The sequence below is a fragment of the Elephantulus edwardii genome, unplaced genomic scaffold (assembly GCF_000299155.1).
Source record: "Elephantulus edwardii isolate Elephantulus edwardi_28Jun2011 unplaced genomic scaffold, EleEdw1.0 scaffold00046, whole genome shotgun sequence".
Classification (NCBI taxonomy): Eukaryota; Metazoa; Chordata; class Mammalia; order Macroscelidea; family Macroscelididae; genus Elephantulus; species Elephantulus edwardii.
This window is the reverse complement of record NW_006399796.1, coordinates 4,763,730-4,771,501: the sequence shown is the minus strand read 5'-3', so window position 1 is coordinate 4,771,501 and position 7,772 is coordinate 4,763,730.

Here is a 7,772-nt window from a genome sequence, read left to right as displayed (position 1 = left end):
TCAAATGTTTTTCCCCAATCAGTAGGTTGTGTTTTTTCCATCCTACTGGAAAAAAGTTTTGATGCACATAGGGAATTTAATCTTTAGAAGGTCTCATTTCATCAATTTCATCTTCTCCATATTGCGCATTTCTGTCTGTATTTGCCAGCCTCTTTATACCATAGGACAGGCCTTCTAAGCTTGGTCCTAGTTTCTCTTTTATGAACTTTATGGTTTTGGACTTTACCCTAGGTCACTGATCCAACTTGAGTTGAATTTTGTCTATGATGTTCTTACATCATATGGAAAAGGCACTTGTCAAGTTTATTTGCAGTGGGAAGAGAACTTAAATAAGCAAAGTACTTCTGAAAAACAAAAATGGAGTGGGAGACACAGCACTCCCTGACCTCAAAACCTATTACACAGCAGTAGTAACCAAAACAGCCTGGTATTGGCACAATAACAAGCATATAGGCCAATGGAACAGGATTGAGAACCCAGAAATAGAGCCATTTATCTATAGTCAACTGATTCTTAACAAGGATATAAAACCTATTGAATGCGGAAATGACAACCTCTTCAGTAAATGGTGCTGGCAAAACTGGACTGCTACCAGAAGAAAGCTGAATCACAAAGTTTTCTTGGCTGTATTTTTATATCTGATGGGATTGCTACAAGTCATAGTCAAATCCCCAGTATTTATAAGACCTTGCTCCTTTAGAGTTTTGAGTGATCATCACCATGTCAGTAAATAACTGAATACTTAATTTTTTTCTTTAATCTCCTTATTGACTCTTTTGTATTTCAGACTGACCTAGTTAAACCCTGATTAAGATTTAATGTAACTTTCTCATCACTTTATACCTGTCAAATGATTAAATATAAATAGCACAGCCAGTGAATCTTGCTGATTTTACACTATAACCACTAAGTTCAAATAGACTTTTAACATTGTCCGCCACCCTATTCTATATCCCCAGCTAGTCACTCTGCCTTTCTCCTAGTGGATAATTTTTGATCTCTTATCATTTCCACTTTTCAAAATTTCTTTCTTCCCAGTAGATGGCATTGCTTAGTATTTCAATGAGAAAAGAAAATCAACTAAGAGATTTTTTCCCCTATGTCTTCAACTCTGCAATTACCACTCTCACATGCGTCACAGTGGTTGAAAGATAAATCCTCCAATTTGAGTAACAAGTCCAATCCTCTCGTCTATTTAAAGTTATTATTTCTATGATTTACCCATCCTAACTTCTGTAACAGCTTTGTGGTCTAGGTGTACATTTCGTATGAGCATAATTAGATGCTCTGGTGTTTCCATTCTTATCATCATCAACCATAGTTTGTTATGATCCATATAGTCAAACACATTTCTATAGTCAATAAAACAGAAATAGATATTTTTATGATCTTCTCTACTTTCAGCCAAAATCCATATGACATCAGCAAAGACATCCTGGTTCTATGGCTTATTCTAAACTTAGCTTGAACTTCAGACAGTTTTCTCTCCTACTGTTCTTGCCATTTTTTGGTCATCTTTTGCAATATTTTGATGTAAATGATTTTTTTCAGTAACTTTCACATTCTCCTGTGTGACCTTTTTTGGGGAATGGGAACAGATATTGATCTCTTGCAATAAGTTGGCCAGATTAACTTGGCCTTTTAACTTCCCTGGCATAGACTCATAAGCATGAATCAAGCTACATCTATAAGTTGAAACATGTAAATTGTTATCTCATCAATTGTTGTTGTTGTGTTGTTGTTGATTGCCATTGAGTTGAGTATTACTCATAGCAACCCTGTGAACAAAGAGCCAGAAGATTTTCTACACTATTGTCACTTATCAAAGTTCATAGATTTTCCAGGGGACTGTTGTTTAGGAAGTGGATGCCACTTCTGCTTCCAATCCCATCAATTACAGGGACATTATACTGAGTCCATGCCTTCAGTAGAGTTTGGATTTTCTTCCTTCATTACCATTGACTGTTGTTTATATGATACTTCCTGAAATATTTAAGTGTAGGCACACTCTTTAGTGCAGTGACTGTGTTTGCTTTCCCTTTATCTTTTTTGATGCTGCTTAGATCATTGAAGATTTTGACTATTGCATCTCTTAGTCTTACGGATAGAAGCTTGAATTTATTTTTTATTTCTTTCATCTTGATAAATGCCAAGCAAGTTCTTCTCTTTTTATTATCCTACTCTTTATCTTTGTACATTTGTTATAATATTTGTATATTTGTTATAATATTTTGATTTGTCTTCTTTAGCAGCTTTTCCAGTTGAATGTTTTGTTCAAATGTTTCACTTCTGTATCTCTTCCCTTTATTTTAGCTTTTTGGCCTTCTAGTAACATTTTTTAGAGTATTTTTTAACATCCATTTTGGTCTTTCTCCTCTTTTTGCACAATGAACTCTTGCTATTTCACAGATATCTTTTTTTTCTTTTTTTAAAGAAAAACTTTATTTTTAATTTTAAATTGTAAAATTTTATTTTTTATGAGCTTTACTTTCAAAGTTATATGTCGTTTTTCACATGGGATTTTCCCTATTTCCCTTACCTAAATCTCCTTCCATCCATCAAATTGTGTGACCCTATGATTAACACCCCCTTTTCCAGCCCCATTCCTGCTCGTACTCACCACTGTGCTTTCATTCTTCCACCCTTAGATCCTCATACACATTCTATAATAATGGTCTTAATACAATATTTATACTTATGAGACTAAGTTAGTTCATTTAGCATAATGATACCCAGTCCCTCCTACATTAAATAGTGATTTATAAAATCTTTGCTTCTGGGTGCTAAATAGTATTTCATCGTGTGAAAACACCATACTTTCTCACTTCCTGGGACTGTGGTTGGACATAGAGACTGTTTCAATGTTCTTGCAATTGTGAATAATCCTGTTCTGAACATTGATGTACAAGTCTCCAATTGTACTTCATTTCTCATTTTCTCTGAGTATATTCCAAGCAATGGAATAGCTGGGTCATATGAGATTTCTATTTTCAGCTTTCTGAGGAAACACGAAACTCCCTTCCAGTGTGGTTGTACCATTTTACAATCCTACCAACAAAATATAAGAGTTCCTATCTTGCCACATCCTCTCTAATATTTATTACTTGCTGTTATGTTATTCTTTGGTAATGCTACTGGAGTGAGATGGTATCAATTGTGGTTTAGATTTGATATTCAGATAGCCAACAGACACATGAATAAATGCTCAAAATCATTGGCAATAAGTGGATGAAACTTTTTGTATCAATTCACAACTCAACTGGTCTTAGATAGTTTAGTATTCCGTGCTTCAAATCTATTCTCAAAATTATTTTAAAATGAAGGTGAGATATATTTAAAGCCATATTTTGGTCCTCATGGACTTGTTTTGATCTTCCTAAAATTCAGTTTGAACTTGCATATTAATAAATGATAATATATTCCACAGTAAGCACCTGGCCTATTTTAATTGCTGATATTGAGCTTCTACAATCATTTTCCCCCCACAGATGAAGTCAATCAGATTCCTGTGCAGTCCATCAGATAAGGTCCATGTTTATTTTGAGATGAGTAAACCATTGAAAGTACAAAATTGAATCGTTTATTCTCCAGCCTCATTGTTTTTCAAATAAGGTCAGGGAGCACTGCATGATTTAAAAAAAAAAAAGAAAAAGGAAAAGTTGTGATAGGGCTATAACTTTTCTTCATACCGACTCAATCTACACATAGACCAAGAAGCTATTGTGTCAACACTATATGGTTTAAAATGAAGAAAGATAAACATTGTCATTGTATCCTTTCTCTATATCTATTTAATCTATATTCTATGCAAATTATTCTAGTAGCTGCACTCTATGAAGAACAATGAGGCATCAGGATTGGAGAAAGACTCATTAATAGCCTTCATTACATGGATGATACTGTCTTCCTTGCTGAAAGTGAGAAGGATTTGAAGCATATGCTGCAAAAGTTTAAACATTGCAGCCTTCAATATAGAAGGCATCTCAATGTCAAGAAAACAAAACAATTCTCATCACTGGACTGATGTGATAGGATACATCATGATAGATGGAAAAAAGATTGTAACTGCCACTGATTTCATTTTATATGGATCTACAATCACTATACTTGGTATCAGCAGTCAGGAGATCAGGAGACATTTTGTTCTTGAAAAGTCTGTAGGCAAGGACCTCTCCAAATTATTGAAGAACAGTAATGTCAGTTTGAAACATGTCTGATTCTAGTCATGGTCTTTTCAGTCACTTGTTATGCTACAAAGAGCAGGATATTGAATAAGGATAACAGAAGAAGATTTGATGCCTTTGAGCTGTGGTGTTGGAGAAAAGTACTGAACATCCCATTGACTTCCAAAAGAATAAAAAGATATGTTTTGGAGAGGGTGTTGTCAGGGTCTTCTTTGGAGGCAAAGATAGTAAAACTTAGTTTCACATACTTTTGGATGTTTCTAGGAGAGGCTATACCTTGAAAAGAACATAATGCTTGGAAACATAGAAGGACAGTAAAGGAAAGGAAGATTCTAAGTAAGGTAGCTTGACATAGTGACTAGAGCAATGGAATGAACAGGTGAGAGAATGTGAAGATGGCACAGGATAGGACAGTCTTCAGATCTGTTGTTCATAGAGTCACTATTATTCATACTCATATCAGGGCCCATAATAATAACAATAATATTTCCTATGACATCTTTTCTTAATATCAATGATTATTTCTACCCACATAAACCCAAACTGTAATATATTGTTGTTGTTGTTGTTATGTGCCGTCGAGTCACTTGCGACTCATGGCGACCATATGTAAAACAGCCCTAAACCCTGCTTTATCCTGTGCCAATCACACTGCCTCTGACACACCGATCTCAATTACCCCAGTTACTGAATCAGTCCACCTCATGGAGGGTCTTCCTCTCTTGCGCCATCCTTCCATCCTCCCAAGCATGATGTTCCTCTCCAAGGACCTGTCCCTCCTTACAACATGTCCAAAGTATATCAGACGACGCCCCAGAATCCTTGCGTCCAAGGAGCAGCCTGGTTTAACCCTCTCTAGGATGAATATTTGTTTTCTTGGCAGTCCATGGTACATTCAATACTCTTCTCCAGTACCACAGCTCAAAGTCATATATTCTCCTTCTATCCTGCCTAGTCATTGTCCAACTCTCTGATGCATAACAAGTGATTGCAAAGATCATAGCCTGTATCAGACACACCTTAGTCTCCGGAGTGACACCATCGCTCTTCAGTACCCAGTAGAGGTCCCTAACAACAGACTTTGCCATCCCAAAATGTTATTTTTTTATTTTCTGGCTACTGGTGCCAAGAGTGTTAACTGTGGAGACAAGCAGACTAAAGTTGTTAACTATCTCAATCTCTTCACCATCCATTCTGACGCTGCCAATTGGTCAAGTGGTGAGAATCTTTGTCTTCTTGGTATTGAGTCTCAATCCATACTGAAGGCTGCAGTCCTTGACCCCATGTAGCAAGCATGTCAGGTCCTCCTCAGTTTCAGCAAGCAGGGTTGTGTCATCTTCATATCGCAGATTGTTAATAGATCTTCCACCAATCCTGATGTCACACTTCTCCTCATACAGTCCAGCCTCTCAGATAATCTGTTCTGCATACAGGTTGAAAAGGTGTGGAAATAGGACACATCCCTGGCGTACCCCTTTCCCAATTTTGAACCATTCAGTGTTTCCCTGCTCTGTTCTGATGACTGCCTCTTTGTCCAAGTATAGATTTTGCATTAGAACAATCAAGTGTTCTGGGATTCCCATTCTTCTCAGAGTCAGCCACAGTTTGTTATGATCCATACAGTCAAACGCCTTTGCATAATCAATGAAACACAGTTAGACATTCTGGTATCCCCTGCTTTCAGCTAAGATCCATCTAACATCAGCTACAATATCCTAGTACCACGACCCCTTCTAAACTCAGCCTGGACTTCTGTCAATTCTCTACTGATGTGCTATTCCAGTAGCTTTTGAGTAATCTTCAGCGGAATCTTGCTTGCATGTGAAATCAATGATATTGTTCTATAGGTTACACACTCTATTGGATCACCCTTCTTTGGAATGGGAACAAATATTGATCTCTTCCAGTCAGTTGGCCAAGTGGTTGTTCTCCAGATTTCTTGGCACAACTCGGTGAGCACATCCAGGGCATTTTCTGTTAGCTGAAATACTTCAATTGGTATACCATCTATTCCTGGGTCTTATTTTTCGCTATTTCTTTCAAAGCACCTGGAACTTCTTCCTTCATCACCATAGGCTCTTGCTCCTATGTTATTTCATTAAATTCTTCTGTGTCTGTCAATTCCTTTTGATACAGTGACTTAGTATATTCTTTCCATCTTCTTTTAATACTTCCGGGATCATTTAATATTCTTCCTAAAGCTTCCTTGATTATAGCAACTCAAAGTTTGAATTTGTTCTTCAGTTCTTTGAGCTTAAGAAATGCTGAGCAAGTTCGGCCCTTTTGATTTTCTGATTCCACCTCCTTGCATATTTCATTGTAATATTTTGCTTTGTAATCCTGTGCTGCCTTTTGAAATCTTCTATTCAACTCTTTATTATCTTGGATTCTTCCTTTTGCTTTGGCATCTCTGTGCTCCAGTGCAATCTTCAGAGTTTCCTCTGACATCCATTTTGTAATATAGTTTAACTAAATAGCAAATGAGCCTTTGTGACTCTTTATATCCTAAGAGCCATAATTAATTTTCTTCCTTCACTTAAAACTACACTAAGGATAAAAAAGAATATTTTGTGCATTTTCTACCTTTTCTCTCATTATCCAAAATGAGTACTCATCTTCTCTCCAGAGAACTGAAAAGCAACAATGTTAGTCTGGAGACTAAGGTGCTCTTAATCCAGGTTCTGATCTTCACAATTACTTGCTATGCATCAGAAAACTAGAAAACGACTGAGGATGATAAAAGAATAATTGAAGCCATTGAATTGCACTGCTGCAAAGAGGCTAAAACATACCACAAAGAAAACACATAGGTTTAACTTAGAGAAGGTGAAACCAAGTTTCTCCTTGGAGGCTAATATTTTGAAGCTCTGATTCACATACTTTGGACACGTGGCAAGTAGTGATTGGTCCTTGGAGAAGAACGTCGTGGTCAGAAGGATGGGGGATAGCTCAAGAGATGAAGACTCTGGATGAGATGGATGGATACAGGAACTGGGGCAGCGAGGGCAGGTGTGTTGGAATTTGTGAGACTGGCTCAGTACAGGGCAGACTTCAGATCTGCTGTACATAAGGTCACTATGTGTAACAGGCAACTGGAGGACACATAACAACAATTACATCAAGATTACCACTATTATCCACATTGTCAAATCAAGTACACTTCCATCTTTCTCTTTCAGTACTACGAATAGTTTAGTTACTTTTTTAAGGTTTCTACGACAATGCATGCTCGTGATTCTTTTACTTTACTAATTTACTAATTTTTACTAATTTCCTCTCCTCCATCACTGAACTCAAAATGTAACTTTAGAACTCCATCTCATGTCCCTTTTTTTCATTTACACTTAATTCCTTTGTAATTTAAATATCATCTGATAGTGATAAAGAGTTGCACTACCATCCCCAAATGTACGGTTCCTCTGTGGAAGAGTCAGATTGCTGTCTCTGAAAACGCACTGGAGGGTTAGCTATGAGTCAGTTGCAACAAAACAACAACATACATTGAAACTTTAAACAATTTTGTATCTGTCCCTAACCTCTCTTTGGCCTTTTTTATATCCAACAGGCTATCATAATATATGTACTCCT